At 42.1% G+C, this 19,703-nt stretch overlaps 1 pseudogene; it reads left to right on the top strand.

Moving 5' to 3' along the window:
• Window positions 1-8,319: 8,319 nt before the first annotated feature.
• On the top strand, window positions 8,320-10,462 carry LOC148032059 (cysteine synthase pseudogene; annotated as a pseudogene).
• The last annotated feature ends 9,241 nt before the right edge of the window (window positions 10,463-19,703 follow it).

A 19,703-nucleotide genomic window follows, 5' to 3' on the forward strand; every position in this document is an offset into this window, starting at 1 on the left:
CTGGCATTCCCTTGTAGTGTCTTGCACCTATCTGGAAGGCGCTGGATGATTCGGTGTAATGCACATCAGCCTAGAGGCATCGCGTGCAACTCGCAGGCCGTCGGCCGCGTAGTCGGACTAGGTCGTCCGAGTCCCAGAATCGGACCAGTACATAATCGGACGCTCGAACCACCGTCCGATCGGACCACTCGGACCAGCCCGTCTGATTTTGGAAATCAGACACTCGGACCACTCGGATTCGGACCAACCCGTCCGACTCGGACACTCGGACACTCGGACCACTCGGACGAGTCCATAATCGTACCACTCGGATCGGACCAGGCCGTCCGAGTCCCAGAATCGGACCACCCTGTCCGATCCGATCCCCAGGATCGGACCACTTTGAAAATCGAACCACTTTTTGATCCGACTCCTAGAATCGGACCTAACCAAAATCGGACCACTGGTCCGATCGGATCAACCCAAAATCGGACTTCCGATTCTGATAATCGGACTCCTGAAAATCAGACATCTGAGAATCGGACAAAAAACTGTCAAAATCGGACACGTGTCTAGAACACACATTTTGATACATCTAAACCCCGAGATTGACCCCTAAGGCTACGTAGAGCTGAAGGCACATCACAGAGCCATAACCGGGCTAAAATTTAGAGCACGTAGTTCAAAATTTGGCTATAAACGGTCCTCCAAATTGCATATGGCGTCTATCGTAACGGCCCTGCGGGCCGAGGGGGACTGCCTCCCCTGGACCCCCGCAGAGGTGGCTTTGCCCCCTCCGCACCTCCCCCGAGTAGGTTGGAGAGAGAACGCGCGCCGTGACGGGTCTTCCAAATTGGACCCTAGTGAAGTAATGGCTCTACAAGAGCATGGATTCTCACGTGCAAAAGAGCAGCCAAAAGCCCATACACGAACAGAGAGAAACAGAGACCCTAGAACATCAATGGGCCAATCTAGCCATCAAGGGCAAAAAGGCCACACCACGAGACCACAAAGACATTGTGTTCAAACCATGTCTAGTCAGAGCAGAATGCAACTTCAGCAAGCTACAAATGTGAAGATGACCAGACATGACACTCTTAACGAGAGATGTACCTTGAATAGCACTACACTGATGATCCAAGACAGTAGTGGAGAATCCACATCTGGTCGTGCAGTCGAGAACTCAAGGGCATCTGTCAGAAGGCTTAAATTTACAAGCCAGGACCCCTGAAGATGAAGACATAGTACCACTTGCTTATCTTAGGGTCAAACTCACTGCGAAAAGAGAGCATACTATCGATGCTCTGATTGATGAAGGAGCGGATTTCAATATCTTGACCTATGAATCATGGACCCTATTGGGCCAACTGGAGCTCACATCGACTAGTGCAACTCTTAGCCCTTATGGGGGACAACCACAGGCACTCATGGGGAAGTGCAAAATCCTTGCGACAATTGAAACAGAAAGCTTGCCTATCCTATTTCATGTTCCTCCAAATAGTGCTAGCTGCGGGAAAGAAACCCTCCTAGGAAGACCCTTCAAAAGGGCGACCAAGTGTGAGGCTGACTATGTAGCACAGAGGATACACCTGACACTACCGGGTGTGAGGATAGTCACAACCTTTAGCAAGGGTGACCTCATCAAACCTCGAGGGAAAGGCAAGGAAGGTGCTGACGTAACAGTCAAGCCTACTAACGAGGGCAAGGACTTGTTGGAAGAGTTTATACAAGCACAGGTTGAACAACGAGGACCGGTGAGTGAGGCCATGCTTGAAACAAAAAGGTCAAGAGACAATGCCAAGGATGGGCTTTGGACTTACAGATATCGTAGAAGACCACGAAAGAAGTCCAAGCCTTATAGACACAGGCATCGATGGAGGGTCAGCACAACGCCGCGATGGATATCCAAGGCGTTGCTTCGTGCTCAAGGGTATTATGCAGGCAATCATTGGATTTGGGTGCCAAAACCCCTTGCTAAACCTCCCTGGTCGACTGAAGGCGAGAGTGCATCAAAAGCAAAGAAGCACAGGAGGAAATCTAAGAGAAACCCTAGGTCTCGAGGTAAGAAACTAGACATGAGTGTTCGAAAGAAAGAGCCTCAACCTAGCATGCTTAATAAGAAGATGTCATATGTTGAGTGTGCACAAAAGCCATTAGTGCCCAAGGAGCCTTTGATTCCCCAAGGGGAGAACAAACATCATAGGCACAACATTGCTCATGGCGAGGCTGATCACTCAACAAAGCAAATGGCACAATCGTCTAGTAACCTCGAGCAGATCATTCAGCGACGAGTGCCAAGTCCACCCAAGAGTCCTAGATCTCCTACGCCCTCTTCTCCCAAACAGACACAGGAAGCACCACAGCAGTTGTCAAGGGCGACTGCTCAATTCCAATCTCTATCTCCATCTAAGCTTCCAATCGTCAAGGAGGTGGGACATGATGCCATGTGTAGCTCTCGACCCAAGGATATGCTCGAGCCACCTAATGCGACTAGATCAGCTCAGGTTCGATCTACACAGATGAGTGCTCAAAGGCCAACAAAAGACACAACCACTTCTGATTGCCCTAAGGACTTGACACCGCAATCCACCAAGGGTAGCCAGCCCACTAAACTAGCTGCTACTACTTCCAATCAGGGATCACAGCAGTCACAGCCCTTGGCCGTGACAATACCCTATGTGGAACGTGTTCTTAGAAGTTCACATACGGAAGAGGTGTCGCAACCAACTTCCTCGAAAGCTCCAGCACTTTCAAAGGGCCTAAAGCCTAGGCTGGAGGAGTTGAACGCAAGGGAGTTGGTTGAAAAGATAGACTCTCCAAAAAGAGCGGCAGTTGTGCCCTCACAACCGGGCAAGTCTATTCAACAAATCGCGGCTATGTCCCATAAGGACACACTAGAGAAGGGAAATGCTGAGGCCCGACCAAGCACATCAACGGTCGATATAGCCCAGGGTCCTGAGTCGTCAAGAGAGGCACCTTCATTGACCAAGAAAAAGAGGAGAAAGCAGAGAAAACAACAACAGTTGTAGGGGGTTGTGGACCCCAAGAACATTCAAACAAAGAGCGCTGGAGAGCTGATGAATAAAGTATCGAGTCCATCCACCAATGAACCCACTGATGCCTCTCCGAATAGCGGTGAAACCTCAAACACATCCGTGTGTTCTGAGAAACCAAAGCAACCGTTGCCAGCAACAGTTGCTTGCAACACTCTATCCACTCAAAATAGAGCTCACATTGATCAATCAAGAGTGGATACAACGCTGTCACAACAGGGTGACAAATCTATACCAGTCACATCCGAGAAGAACCATGATGAAATAATAGCAAAACCTCAAGAGAAACGTGAGAACCCCAAGAGCATAAGAAAACCTAGTGTGGACCAATCTTGCTCATCTAGGCATGAGCCCCCAGCCATGCTAAAGCCTAAGGAAACTCTTAGAACTTTGCATGAGATAGCAACCGAGCAAGCCCTCGTGGAACATAGAGGTGTCACAGAATGCTTAACTGAGTTGGAGGCTAAGCTCAAAGTGGTCGCGCGTGTCTACGTCCTTGCGGACGTGGGCAGGATCCCCAAGGAGCAGCTGGGAGATTACTTGACCTTTCCTCTATCATGGGAAGAACAAGAACATCTTAACGGGCACTATGATAGGCTCCTGCATAAACAGATGCGACTCATCCCTGACGAGGAGGCTGATGAACTACGCTTAACTGTCACGTTCAATGAAGTGCTTTGTCGACCGAATCTCGTAGACATAGAGCTACTAAAGCGACTGTCAGTAGGCCAGAGTCAATTTGAGCGACGTTGGTGCGAAAGCCGCGTCGTAATGGCCTAACTAGGGGCTCAGATCATGACGGTCTCAGAAGAGCGATTGGCCAAATGGCGGTCTCAAAGAGACCCAACCTACATGGCACCAACTTCCCTTTGAGTGCTCATTGACATTCGGGGTGCGGACTTGGCTGGGACTAGGCTACAGGGCCCTTTGATTGATAAGGTTCTCACCGAAGAGGAGTTACATATTGCCAGTAGACTCGGTCAAGGTTCCATGCTACTCGACGTGGCAAAATATCTATCAGTATTAAGTCAGCTGCCACGAATACTAGATGCGTGTGCCATGCTCCGGTACAACCCCGAGTTCTACACTTGGTTCTTATCCTCGTGATGTGACATGGATTCATATATATGTATATAAATAAACACTGATTTTTGTGTCACCTTGTATAAACAATATCAACACACACAAGTAATGATAGTCAAGCATAGGGAGAAGAGTTGGCTCTAACAGGCTAACCTCCTCAAGTCCTCTTCTCATCACACATCTAAAAGCAGTGTGACCACTCCCACCTCCAAGTGAAGGGCATGCAACCCACGTTACTGCCATAGGAAGCCTTGACCAACAACACTGATGGTGTAGACAGGGTGCAGCCCCTCTCTATACACCTTCTTCCCTTTTTGGTCTATCCTTCCGAGGATGTGCCCTATCCCACTCCATGACAACCAGTCCACGCAACTTAGCATACGACAATATTGGCTAATGGCTGGAGGCAAAATGAACATCATCATGGGGGCCATCCCGTTACGACAAAACACTGCATGCCTCACCCCTCCCCTTCTTGTCACATGCGCTTGATAAACCACACTAAAATCCCTTCCATGCAAACAGTTGTATCCTATATCCAGGTCTGACCCTTGGATTGCATTTGTAGGCTTCCCTTTGTGGCGGAACACATGGAGAATCATGGAGAGCTAGCATGCAAAGACGCTCTTTGCAAAAGACGGGAGCATGTGGCATGCGCCCCTTCACTGGAGCGCTATGTGCCCACCATCAAGAGGTATGCCAAGAAGCGAGGCCCTAAGCGACACTGCCCAGGATGAAGGCCGAAGAATCCTTGAGTCAGGAAAGTCGAGACTCGAAACACACAACAGGTGGCAGCACTAGTGGTACGCACTCCCAGCTCCCGCTCGGGCCCCAGATGCTCAAAGGTAGAAAGGGCAGCTCGGGAAAAAGAAAAATTTAATGAATTATTTAAAGAAATTTTGGAGACGGTAGCGAGCCGGGATTACACCATTCATATCCCGACCGACATGTTCCCTGCTCACCCCCACGGGAGTCCCACACCAGCAGAGCCCCAATCACCCGGCCATCCAGACTCGCCCCGCATCATACAAATCGAGTAGCTCATAATGCATAAGGGGCTTATCAAATGATAACTGGCCAGGACTTTTTGTTTTAAATGGTTGAGTGTTCCTGAATTGTTAAGTGTTGACATGTTCCTGACTTGTATGAACTTATCATATCTGCGTTTAATATATGCTACGCCTTTAGCAAAAGAAAAAGCTAATCAAGTGCAGGTGAGAAATATCTAGTCAACACCATAGAATTCAAATAAGTGATGTCTCCTTGCATTGCACTGGTTTATTATAGTTGCGGCATACACAATGCATATGCTCTCATGAAGCGACAAGTGGATGCAGGATAATACAGGTCCCTGTGCGAAAATGCTCAATGCCAATCACCGCAACACCCACAACCCCACAGCGAGCCGTGGCAAAGCCACGCTGCCGAAAGCACCCTCACCAATCGCCCACATTGCCATGCCCCCTTTCTGGGTCAGGCTCTATAGTTGGCTCACGGCAGTCGTTACCTCAATTGTACCCACATCGCATGTGCCGCAGGGAGGGTTGCAATATCTCAAGTGTATCTCCCCCTTTCGCCAACTGCTTCTCTAACAACGAGGCTAGGGCACCATCACCATTGTACTATTCATTTTCTGAGCCTTCGAAGCTTGACACTTTCCAACCCATTGAAAGGCTGATAGCCTCAACATATTGTAATGGTTGTACTCAGGCACAAAAAAAAAAAGAAAAGAAAAAGAAAAAAGAGAGAAGAAAAAGAAAAGGAAAGAAAAAGAAAAGAATGGAAAAATAAGAAGCACCCACGATCACAGCACAGCACCTAGGGGTCCTCAAATTAGGTACGTCTGGTGACCTTGGTCGACAAGCTTTGTCCCTAGTCCCCTAGCCCCTTACACTCACCCACAATTGCTCAGGGCACATCAAGGGCAGGACATACCTGGGGAGCTTGTCTCGCCTAGGGTTTGACCTGTCACCCTGACCCACTTGCACAATTTTCTTCTGTACTCTGCCTTTGTACCATTGCAATCAGTGGTGATAAGCACCGCACGATTGGCCATGAAAAGTACACCATACTCATCAAGCAAGTCCAAAAGTTTCCAGCTACTGAAAGTGCGGTGTCCTTGCATTCCATTATGCTACATCGTGCAGTCGCAATGCAAAGGATGTCTCATAGGCCTTCACGCGTACTCCTTCTCCACATGGACAACTTTGCTTCATCCACGAATTGTTATGAGAAACTAGCCCACGGTATTCTAACTATGTAATATCTAAGTATGCACGAGCAATCACATAATATTTGCACCAAAGTATATCCACAGTTTGGGTCCTCAAGTGCAGGACAATACTCTCAGCTTGCTTAGAGTTTGACCTGTCTCCCAGTATATCCACAGTTTGGGTCCTCAAGTGCAGGATAAAAGACTAGCACTACCCCTTAGGGAGAGACCACACGAGAGGTTTTCAAATTGCAGGTGTTGAAGACTCCAACAAAAGTGACGTTCGATCTTCATCAACACCCAACTCTGAATGCTTATCCCTTACCATCCGACAAGCCCACAAAGGATCATCATGTGAAGAATCCCCAACAAACCAACACTTGTGCTGGCCATCAACGCACAACACAGCATAGCCCTACCACCAACTTCAACAACCTTCCACCAGCCACCTTGACCACCAAACAGGCCCCCAGGACCTTCTGCCACACCACCACCAACACTCCTCCACGGAAACCACAGGCGTCCTTATCACCCACATCTTTGGTGCATGCTACGGCCTGCTACCTACGACGGTGAGTGCCATGGGACTGGCACTCGTCTAGGAGGGGGGTAATGTTAACCCCAACACGAAGAAAGCAAAAGGAAGTGGAAAAGACGCAGGGCAAAGGCGGAAAAAAGGTAGCCCGACTGAAGAAAGAAAAGGAGAAAAGGCCAAAAGCACAAGGGCAACCTTAAAAGTCCAAGGCAAAGGTAAAAGGGGAAAGGCGCATTTTAAAATAAAAAGGCGCACCCTGAAATCTTGTAAAAGAGCTCCGGGCTCTCACCCGTGCAATTTGTAAATGTAGACGGGCGGTGGAAAGGAAGCTAGGAAGATAGAAGGACAATGGGAAAAAGGGCCTTGGCTATGGCCGGCCATGTAAAAAGGGGAAAAAGGGGATGACCGCCCAAAAGGGATTTAGGGTTTTGTATATAAAGTTGAAAAGTGAATGAGAAGCTCATTCTTGTGTGTGGCCAAAAGTAGCTCTCCTCTTCTTCTTCTTCTTCTTGTTCTTGCTTGCTTGAGCTTGTGCTTGAGAGAGGGAGTGTGAGAGTGTGAGGGAGTGAGTGTGTGAGGGTGAGGGACCGAGGAGGAGAAGCTCTCTATCGTCTCCTCTCTTCTTCTCTTCTCTTCTCTTCTCTTGTCTTGCTCGCGGCAATGGAGCTTGGAGCTTGGAGCGGGAGGATTGAGCTTGCTTGAAGCTTGCACTTGGATCGTGGAGCTACCGGAGTGTGCGGGAGAGGAGGTAACTCGAACGGCACGGAGGTAAGCTCACTGCACCCGTAGATATGGATGGCGCGTCGGCTATGTGAGAGGTAGCCATTAGTGCTCGGCTTGGAATGCTTGAAACAATAAGCGGTCCGAGGGTCTTGGCGGTTGAGTGAAAGCTCCCACATAACCATATTGCTGTAACAAGGTGCTCCTGGAGCATTGTAATAGCCATAACGGTCTAGATACCCTGCACGCATTCCCAATCCATCTGGAAGCATATTGCTACCTATATATGACATTCCTTTCTACACAAAAGTAGGCTGGCTATTACAGCTACTACTCCATCATACATGCTTCTGCCCATGATTCTCCATATCATGTATCTACTCTAGCATTAAGCCAAGTTGGTCATGGGGTGCTTCCCTTCACTGTGTGATCTAATCCTGGAATGCTGATGGGGAAACCTTTGGAATTGAGGAGAAGGATGGAAACTTAAAATAGTCAACAAGATGCCCACCTGATAATCTTGATCATGGAGTTGAAGCATCCAAGGTGGAGCTACTCAGGGCAATGGATCTGCGTTTGCTTGTACTTTGACAAGAACAGAATTTAGCATTTGGTCAGGCTGCTTGCAGATTTAAAGTCATAAGAGTTGCAGGACAAACAAAGTTGCTTGCAAAAAGGGAGATATGATCTTAGTAGTGACAGGACTGTGGTTGTAGTTGACAGTGGCAACGGCGGGCATGCAGTCTTCAGAAGATATGTCTGATGAAGTTTTGTTGAACAATTCCCCTTCAACTGTTCTCTAGAACAAAATCAAAGCCGATAGAGTTGTACCATGTCTCATTGGCATCACTGATGTTGCAGTCATCACTGCCATTTGCTTGCACATGTAGATTCGATGCATGATGAGACACATCAAGCAGCTTGGTGCAACATATGATCCAAATACAATTACTATGTTGCCAACAGTCCCCCCAGTGCAATATCATCAAGATATTGACTTTTCCTCTCACCAAATCCAAGAGCTTTCAGAACAACAACCTTCAGAAGACCTCTTTTTCAGCCAGCTATGCTGCAACACAGATGATCAATGTTGGTTGAAACTGAAAGGTCTTTCAATGTCTATAATCTGGAAGCTGTATATGCACTTCTAGCTACTTCTACTGCTTGAGCTGCTGTAGGCCTACCGGGAACTCATGAGCTCTTCCAAAATTGTGAGTTGTCCAAAAATATTTAGATTTAGGTAGTATGAACTTAAGTACCTTCCAAGAGTGCCTTGTTGAGATGAATCATATATTCCTATAGTTTGCTATCTTTCTCTATATGCAGTCTGTAAGAGAGCACTAATGCTCGCTACTATTGAAAGTTCTCTGACAGTTGCTTCTGCTATATGATTCTACCAAAGGTGATGCTTCTGCCAAATGGAAAATCCTTATGTTGACAAGGCACACTATCTAATGAGGCATTAAATATCCTTTCAGGCCTTTGCAGTATAACCAGAGAATTTCTTGTTTATAGCCAAGGATGATAATGCACAAGTGAAGGCCAGTGACTTGGGCTATCTCAATTCCAGCTAGTGCACACCACTGCTGCCTCTTTCTATTGCAAAACAATGGCTTCCTCTTTCTCCGGAATGGAACCTCAAGCACATCTGAAGAGCAGCAACTAGCTGCAAAATTTGCAGAATTTTTGAAGCTTGGGACAGCTCCAAAAATTCTAAAAGAAGGTTCAGAACCTGCAACGTTTTGGAATCCTTTAGGGGGCAAGAAAAGCCATCCAAGCCAACGTGAAACTAAAGAGCCCAGTAAAGACCCACATCTATTTGCCTACTCCTGGAGCGTGCAGCTACCCTTGAAGTAGATCGACAAGTAGTGAAGGAAGTAGATCAAGAAGTTGGGCTTTATAGTAAGCCTTCAGAAAGTCAAGAGCTCCAAACAAACAAATCAAAGCTATACCAGTGCGAGAAGCCCCAAAATGACCTGCTAACTTTAGTGATCTGCCTCCATTTTTGCTCACAGGAGGCCATGGTATCTTTGTGGTTGTGGGGCTCATGTTGCTGCTAAGCTAGAATCTATGGAGCCCTGCTCTAGTGTTAAAGACATGATTGGGAAAAGTATGATTGAAGATGTTGAATCAAAGGGTCTAATTACACCTGGCAAGAGCATTCTTGTGGAGCCCACTAGTGGTAATATTGGTATAGGGCTGGCATTTATTGCCGCATCCAAAGGGTACAATTTGATTCTTACAATGCCTGCATCAATGAGCCTGGAGCGTTGTGCGTTGCTGAAAGCCTTTGGAGCTGAGCTGGTTCTAACAGATCCAGCCAGAGGCATGAAAGGAGCAGTTGCAAAAGCAGAAGAGATCTTGATGAAGACTCCTGACTCTTACATGCTTCAGCAATTTGAAAATCCTGCCAACCCAAAGGTGCATTTTGAAACCACGGGGCCTGAGATCTGGGAAGACACAATTGGGAAGGTTGACCTTTTGGTATCTGGAATTGGTACTGGTGGAATTCTTAAAGGGCAAAAATCGCAACATTAAGATTTATGGTGTAGAGCCAACCGAGAGTAGTGTGCTTTCTGGAGCGAAGCCAGGTCCTCACAAGACATTGGTGCTGGCTTCATTCCTGGCATCTTGGATGTTGATATCTTGGATGAGGTGGTATAGGTTTCTAGTGATGAAGCAGTTGAAATGGCTAAACAACTTGCTCTTAAAGAGGGAATATTTGTGGGCATCTCATTTAGAGCAGCTGCTGTGGCTGCTGTTCAAGTTGCAAAAAGGCCGTTTCAATCTTGCGCTCTTTTCTTGAAGTGGTCCAAGGATGAGCACAAAGTCTTAAGCATGGATCTCCTTTCTGGCATGCTGGAAGCTTTCATGTGGTGACCATGTCAGAGGTCATCGAGGGCCTTGAAGCACAAGAATTGGAAGCTGACCTTGTTCTTGGTGGCAATGAAGGCAAGGAATGCACTTACCCTAAGAGATATCTTATGTCCTCCAATCACAAGGATACATGCAAGAAAAGGAATGCTAAACTAGAAATTGTTTTAGAGTTTTTGGATGATAAGAACAATGAAGAGGAAGAAGAAGGGGAACTTACCCTCAAAATTGAAGACGGGTTACCATTTTGTCTCCTTGCCTCCAGATTCAACTGAGCCTCTTGGCATAGCTTGTGTGGAGTCCAAGAAAGCTGCTAGCACCTTGTGGTGCTCCATTAATTTTCCTTACAGCTCATGTACCTGTTTGACTAGGGTTTCTCTTTCTTTTTTTTGAAAACTATAACTAGATGTGAGGAAGGAGAGAGAAGATTGGATCAAAGACTGAGGCTCTGATACCACTGTAAGAGAGAGGACAGGAGAGAGAGAAAGAAGAGGGAGAGGGACTACAGAAGAGAGAGAAGAGGTGTAGGAAGAGAGAGAAGGATTGTAGAGAGGAGAGAAGGAGAGAGAAAGAAAGTGAAGAGGAGAGAGAAAGACTAGGAGTAGAGAGAGAAAGAAGAGAAGAGGAGAGAGAAATGGATGTCAGCCACCATGGAAGGACAAGAGAGAAGGTGAAGAAGGTGAAAGGACAGATGTATATTAATAAATTGGTACCATGCCAATGTCCTTCACACCTTTTATACCTAGGTCAGTGTGACACTAGGTATTTCCCTCCATTACAAAGAATGCTTAAAACTGTAATTACAACAATGCTAAAATAAAGATACTAGTATATGTCAATCCAACAATGGGCAAATAGCCAAGAAAGTAAGCTTCCATTGCTAGGGATATCTGGGTAGCAATTGAGATGCAAAGAATGCAACTAGCAGTGGTTGAGCATAGACCATCGATACCAAATATTATCATGAACTCAAACTATTAGTAAACCATACATCTCATTAGCATATACATCATGCATGTAGAAGATCTCAAGAACAACTACACAGATCTTCTAAATGGAAAATTGATTGAGCAAAGAGTAATGATGTTTAGTACATAACTAATATGCATGCATACATAATTGAAAAACTATTAACATAGGTAACTGTTGGTATCCAAAGCATATGAAATCAAATTATCTCACAAGTGGAGGAAATTGCATCTGATAGCATATAAGAGAGCATATACATGAACTAAGAGTCCCTTTGTCTCAAAGCATCAAGCTCTGCCAAGTAAGTATAAGCATATCCCACTAGAAGTGAATTCGGAAGGCAAAGTAAGCAACAAAGCTCAAGACATATATATCAAAGCATTTGGAAAGCCGAACCACATCACAAATACATATGGGAGTATAAGTCTCCAATGAAGCTTCAAAACTTGTAAGTGAACAAGCATAAAATCAAGTGGAAAGTGTCCAAATACATTCAATGTAGCTCAAAGATAAGTCTCAAATGTCACCATAGACATGTCCCATCACATGCATTAGTGCCAAGGATTCATATTAGCTTATGACATATCGGAGATGCATTTAGGCCTTAAAAAAAAAGATATTTTCCTATTAAATGCTTACTACCCAAGAAATGTATAGTAGTAAAACCTTGCAAACATTGGGCTATTAAAGCTCAAATGAAGCCAATAAGCACCTTGATACATCCTCATGACATTAACTAATGATCTAGGTACAAAATAGGCATCAATAGAAGCATACATGAGCTCCAAACATTAAAGAGACCACTATTCTAGACCTATAGCAATGGGTCTACTATATATTATAGCAAATAACAAAGATGAGGGGGATCCAATGATGTCAAAGAGGAAGCCCTTAATGCATGGGGAAGTTTCCAAGTACTTGACCAAGTGATCAAGAGGTCTAGGAGCTAGAGGAGTGATGAAGCAGATTAGGAAAGGGGTGTTGAATACCATGCACAAATAGTGTCTTGTTGATGTACCCCCAATGCTGATGCCTTTGGCCTTAATAAGGAACTTGGAGAGCTCCAAAAAAGCCTTGGTAAGCCCTTGAAGTAGGCCTTAACAAATTGAAAGCAAGTTGGAAGGATGAAACTCAAAGCGTACCTTGAAGGGATGAAGCTATGGCTACCATAGAAACAATGAATGACACTTTATCATGGATTGAAGCCATCCTCAAATGGTAGGCTTTGATATTAGTTGAAAGGTATAACTTGAGTGGAAGCACATAAGTGGAAGCAAAAGTGCTTGGATTCATGTGAAACTAGAAATCCACTCCCCCCCCTCTCTCTCGTTATTTGTGCTATCCCTTACCAATACTAGAGGAGGCCGCGACATCAATTTGGTCTTTCTTTTGCTACTTTGAGCTAGCTTCTCTTACTCTCTTCATTATTTTTATCATCTTTGTCCTCCTGAACAGAGTGCAACTATGTCTTTGTCTCTCTTTGTCTCTGTCTCTATCTCTGTCTCTCTGTCTGCCTGTCTATCTCTCCCTATATATCTCTCTCTCAACAAATGGAGGCTTCGGCATCAAACAACCCACACATAGGATTCAAAATTTATTACATATGCTTGTCTACAATAGGTAGAAACTTGAAGTATACATAGAGCCCTCTTTAGGGTGATGTTAGGGCGACAAAAATGAGGTGTTTTAATACATTTTATAATGATAAGACATGGCTTAATTCATGAAATTAGGTCCATATAGGGATTTCATAAAAGTCAGGGCTTACCATTGCTTGGTATCGTGCTCGTGGTATCATGCACCATTGATGGCAACTATTATATGTTATTAGTTCTCTTGGGTTAGACATGAGATTTGAAGCTTATGAGGATGCATAAAGCCTATCTACAATAAAAACTTGTTCTAAAATAGGATTTTCTTCGGGTTCTTGTTTTAGATCTTTTGGATAATTATCCTAACATATGGTATTGTGCTTGCACAATGAGTGCATCTATTCTTGCTTTGTTGTGCATCATATGAATCAAATGTTTTTGTGACAACTTCAATAAGATTTTCTTGGTTCTCAAATCAATTCAATCTTCTCTTTTTTTAATTCTTTTCAAATCATATTCTCATTCTCTCTAAACCCCATGGTCAAGGCCTTTGACCGATTACCCCCCTTGACATTTGGTGAACTCGATTTGAAGGCTGTTGGAAGAATGCAAGATGGGTGATGCAACATGTTTAGGTTCTTTTGCAAGAGTATATGATGATATAAAGCATTTGATTCAAAATTTTAATATGTAATTTTAATAACAACCATAGCCTACAACAAGAGCAATGGATACAAGCTTCTACAAAATTGGAATATGCAGTGTGGTTAGGGCTTTATAGGTTGTGGAAAATTAATTGAAACTATTTAACATCCATAATGTTTTGGCTTACTTGCATCTGTATACAGTGAAAATGGAAAATTTTGGGATTTAATCCAACCATGGAAAGGCTTTTGCATTTTAGCCAATTGAAATAGGATGTGTAGATCTAAATGTAGTGGCTCTGATGGTGGTGATATTTACCAGTTTGCATGTTCCATGGAATTCGAGCTTGATTCCTGTGCCACAGGCTTATTTGCCTAAACTAATGGAGTTAATAAATGAGAAGATATGGATGAAAATTTCGGAACCATCACCATGCCATACTCAAAAGAAATGTTTTACTGTGCCCAACAAGAATAGTGCATTGAGATTTATCCAAGACACGGAGCCAATAAACAAAGCAATAATTGGAAATGTTGGTGTAGGTTGTGTGGTTGATGAGTTTTTCGAGGCATTCACTAGTAGAGAAATGTATTCTTTGGGGTGCTTATACTCAAGGTATGACTAGTTCTAGTTGCTAGTGAGTGCAATTATTTGGTGAGCCTTTTAAATGGAGTTTTAAAAGCTATCCTTAGAGTTTTTTGGGAGCATTGTGAGCACATTAGAGTTTTTACATGATGATAGTTTAGATTTTTTAGGAGTGTCATTGATGGTACACCCTTTCATACCTCGTTTAATTCATTACATTTGCCTTGATTTTGTGTGTGTGTGTGCCTTGATTTAGTCAAGCTAGATACATAGACTAGTTAAATTCTCATGACCCTTATGATATTAGTACCTTGATGGTGGTTTCTCCTCAACTACAAATCAATTTATATTACTAATAACACATAGATTCATAGCACTACTCATCATCACTATTATTTGCAGGTGGTTGGCATGCCACATGTACAAGTCATTAATTGTATATACTAAAGTATCCATGTAGGCACATGCAATGGTTGTGTCATAAAAGGCATGCTTTTCCCAATCCTTCGTAGCTTGCAAAACTGTCTAAGACATAGCCCATCTCTATGCGAAGGTTGCTAGGAACAATCTATAAGATGATAGAACACATTAACACCCTTTGACTACTAATGCATTCGTGCATAAAAATAGATGAAAGATACTTATTTAAAGAAATTAGATTCTTGTTTTTCTCCACCCCTGCAAAGGACTCCATCCACTTTCGTGTGCTCAAATGTATCTGACTCTAAGACGAAGCTTTGTGTCACTGGGTACTTGTATGGTCCCACTTTCTCTCCCTCCTCATGATCATGCATGGGAACACAGACCCCTCCTTGATAGAACAACCCAATAGTCAAATCAATGAAATGTGAAGACGTGTCCATGACTAATTTACTAAAATGTAGTACTTTAAATTGACAATAAGCTATGCTATTAAGCTGATCTCCTCCCTAGTGGTTGGATGTTTGTAGCCTCGATTACATGTGAGAGACATATAAGCAAGAAACCCTCACTTGCAAAAGGGACTTATGGGCTAGATCCATAGTTCCCTTCACTAGCTTTATGTAAGTTCCACCTAGGGACTCCTTCACCAATTTTAAATGTAATGAATGTTACCTTTAGTAAATTTGCACTCAATTTTAATTACATAAAATGAATTAGTAATTGAAATTCTAAGAACTATGTCAACCTTGTTTCTCCATCCCAGCAAACAACAAGCAAGAATATAGAGAAATTAACACAAAGGAGGTATGCCACCCCAAAGGAGGGTGCTTTCTCATGGCAATACATGTCATATATATTTGTCTCCATAAAGTGCAAAATGCTACATGGACAAGACCTTTGTAATAAGTATTATGTAGGAAAATTTTATATCCTAGTAAGACACAATGTAAATGGAAAGAAGAAACCATGTACCCATCCCATGTAAATGTGTCCAATGTACATACATCTAATATTAATGCATCAACAATAATCTGGTCCTGGAAGCCTTTCAAAAAATAATATTTGTGTCATATTACTTTCCATGGTAAGCAAGGAATCATGTTTTTTGTGGGTTCATCATCTGCAACACGTAATAGCAATACATATTTCCCACTTGATTGGGTGTTTTGTAGACAACTCAAATGGCATGGAAGTGAAGAATACCAAAGACTGGTCTATTGATGGAGTCTACAATGTTGACTCACAGCATGCACCATGTTTGTCCTTCTTTTTGTGTTTTCTTTTGCTTGAATTGAAAAATAACATTCAATCGTGACTTAACAAGATAAATGTAAGTTTAGTTGCCAAACATTCTTTGCTTCATTGTTCTTGACTCTCTAGATCATGTGCTTAATCAAAGTTCATGGTAGCTAGATATTTTGAGGTCCCTCTTGTTGCCTTTACAATTTCTTTGTCTATGCTCAAAATACTAGTGCTATTTCCTACGAGATATCACATTAGGACTTCTAAACAATTGAAACAAAAAAACATACATGGTTCAAATGCTTATATGACAACCTTTGGTAGTCTCTATTTTTGAAGTAATGCTATAGAATGGCATCGATCTTGCTCTTGCAACATCAGGTGACTCCCCTTCTATTGGAGAAAAAAAGCATTATTATTATTGTTAAAAACCACACACCTTAGAAAAAGTATTTTAAGACATTAATTTGATAAATGGGTGCATTTTTCATAGACTTTATTTGCACCATGAACCTCTGGTGCATTCACATCCTCACGAGGTGGGATGTGGTAGTTTGTATCTAATTGGAATCTTGCAATCAAAGAACAACACAATTATCAATGAATGGTTGCATTACCATCATGAAGAATAAACAGAAATCTTGATATAATATCACACTTGCTCTCACAAAGGTCAATCTCTTGTCTTGGCATATCACCCAATGGGTACTCTATCTAGTATGGGCACTAGTGCATTCCCATGGTGTTAGCCCCACTTTTAGCACTATTTTGGAGCACATGTAGTTGTCACTATGGAGGTCCAAACCACACGTCTAGTAGAGAAGGCAGGACCTCAGTGCCTGCTTCAGATAAAAGGCCTCTCAACCATTTATACCACACAAATGTCTACTCAATTTAAATGCACATGTGCCAACAACAAAAACAATTGTATAGTACGTAAAATAATGTCAACCTATATACCAAGCATTTGCTAGATTACATAAATTGGGGCATCTTGTCAAAGTTCACAACATTCTTTATGTCTGCAAGAAAATGGAAAAATATTTTTAGAACATGGTGCTGTCTTTGTGACTTAAAAAAGCATAAATCCCATCTAGCAAGATAGTGCCATTCACCTATCTGATGAGTAACAATAATGATTTTTCAAGAAGGTGGTACAAGAACACCTCTTGGCACGTGTAAACCTGTAATGTCTTTGGGTCGGCCATATATTACATAGAAGGGACTTTTGCCTTTGCACATGCTGAATTCAGAATTTCTTTTGGGTTGGCCATATGTGACATAGAAAGTCTTTTGCCTTTGCACATGCTAAAGTCAACAAAATCTCATTTTTTCCATTAAGAAAAATAAAACATTAAGTAATCAAGCTTGGCATCACTTTACACATCACAACATATCTAACCTTTCAAAAAAGTCACAAATTTTTATCTTTTTTGATGAAACGTTTGCACTACAAATGGCATACAACTTGTCTTTCATGATTGCCATCATGTGTTTTTCCCCCCCATCTAATCTCATAAAGCATGGATAAAAAATCCTTCCTATGAGTTGGGTTGGCTATGACAAGATATTTGTAGCCCCTATCCCTAAGCTTATCCTCCTCCTTTTCAACAAATCGTTTTCTTTTATTATTGAATACAATATCTAATAATTGTAATTCTTTTAACCATGGCTCCTCCTTTGAAATGGTGGCATGGTACTCATCCTACATTTTTGGAGAAGGCCATTTCTCAACCAACATGTATTCAAAATGTATGAGAAATTCACAACTAGATTTTCTTAGATTTATACATTCCAAACAAGCAATGCTATTAATAGACATGGTGACTTATACCATGGGGCATTCCCATGGTAGTTTTGTCTTCTTTCAACTTCATATTCTATCACCACCCATCTTCTTTGTTTGGGGTCAACTTATCAAGAATACTTTTATTGTTTGCTACCCCAAACTTCTGAAATAAGAACATCTTGTGGCCTAGATTGGGCTTCACATGAGCATGTGTAACTCCATAAAAAGAAAACCAAGAAAAACAATCAATTAAAGAGGTATTGAATTTTATAATCCAATATACATGAGTTACGTCAGATTAGAAAGTACCAATTATTGGCAAGTTTTACAAATTAAAAATTAACCATGTGCACATACAACAATAGTAGAATGTGATGCTATATAAAATTAGGGAATGGCAAAGGTTATGTAAAATATTTACAAGATAAGAAAATATAGAGAAGGAGAGAGAGTATAGAGAGGAAGGGATTTAATTAAAATGAGTGAGTAGAAGTGTCACATTCTAGGTAAGATAGTACCAATTATTGGTTTTATATTTAAAATGTATTTTATTGGTAGAACTCACAACAAATTATTGGTTAAAGATTGCACCATTAAAATAAAATAAAATAACCTAGCTGTTCACATTACACACGCTTCATGGGCCAAACACACACATTGTAATTTGTAATAAAAGAAACCAGCCACCACCACTCATGCACACACTGGCCAAAAAGCACCACACACACGATAATTTTTAAGAATGAATTTGCATTTAGAGACCCTATGAGTTGAGATCACAATCATGGGTTGTGCTTAATGCATGGATCAATTTAATAAATGTTATAAGGGGTAATTAAGGAACCATTGTTTTCTTTTCTAAGGTTTATCACCTAATAAAAATTTCACCCGTTAATAATAAATTTTTTGAAATCCATTGAAAATTAAAGTTAAATACCCTCACTTCTCACTTATCACTAATTCAATGAACGCACTATTTGGGAGTGTGGGTGACACAGTCTCCTAATCTGTCGGTATCGACATGGTCAATTTAATCTTGGTTTGGTATTGCCCATGTGTTGTAGTTTTTTCGATTTTCAATATTTTGATGGTCATGATATTGCATTCGAAGGGTATGATATGTATGTTTTAAATTTTTTTTATTGCCTGATACTATGGAAATTAGGGTGCCTGTGTGTTGCATCTCATGAAGTTTTTGATTGCACATATAGGTAGGTCTTGTCAAAATTTCTATAGGATTTGGTTTGTTTGGGTGGTTAGTGGTCATATGTATGAGGTGATACTTTTGTCAATCTCTTCTCTATTTTCATTTTATTGTTTTGCAAACATTCTTTCTATTTGTGTTGTGTGTGTTTTTTGTTATCATTTGAATGGCACCTCAACTCGTCCAATATGTTCCTTTGGTCTATCAAGATTATTCTCCACTTTTACAATTGGACCTTACTATTAAGGCATATTAAAAATTAACCTCATAGACATATAACAATCGCATAGTGAGATGCTACATTTGATTAGGGAACAACAATGGATATATAATTGTTGTATGATAAGAGATATATAGAGAAGGAAGGATTGAATGAGAATGAGTGAGAGAAATGTTAGGGGAGTGAATGAGTAAGTGAGTGAGAGAGTGATTGAGAAAATGAGTGAATGGGTGTATGAGGGTGTGTATTATTGTTGGAAATGAAGAATGTAGATAAGAAAAGAGTTTAGAGAGGCATTTTTAAAAAGGTAGATTGAATGAGAATGATTTAATGAAGGGGAGAGAGAGTTTATGAGAGTGAATGATGGAGTGAGAGGGTGAGTGGGTGAATGAGAGGGAATGAGGGAAAAAGTGTGATTGAGTGAATGAGAGTTTATGTAAGAAAATGACTGAGTGGAGGGTTATGAGAACGAACGAACGAATGAATGAGTGAATATGTATGAATGAGAGTCAATGAGATTGTCGGAGTAAGAGAGAATGCGGAAGCTTGAGTGATGAGCGGAAGCCTAAGAGAATGAG

The sequence above is a fragment of the Lygodium microphyllum genome, chromosome 8, assembly GCF_053477565.2.
Source record: "Lygodium microphyllum isolate KBCC chromosome 8, Lygodium_microphyllum_v1.1.10, whole genome shotgun sequence".
Classification (NCBI taxonomy): Eukaryota; Viridiplantae; Streptophyta; class Polypodiopsida; order Schizaeales; family Lygodiaceae; genus Lygodium; species Lygodium microphyllum.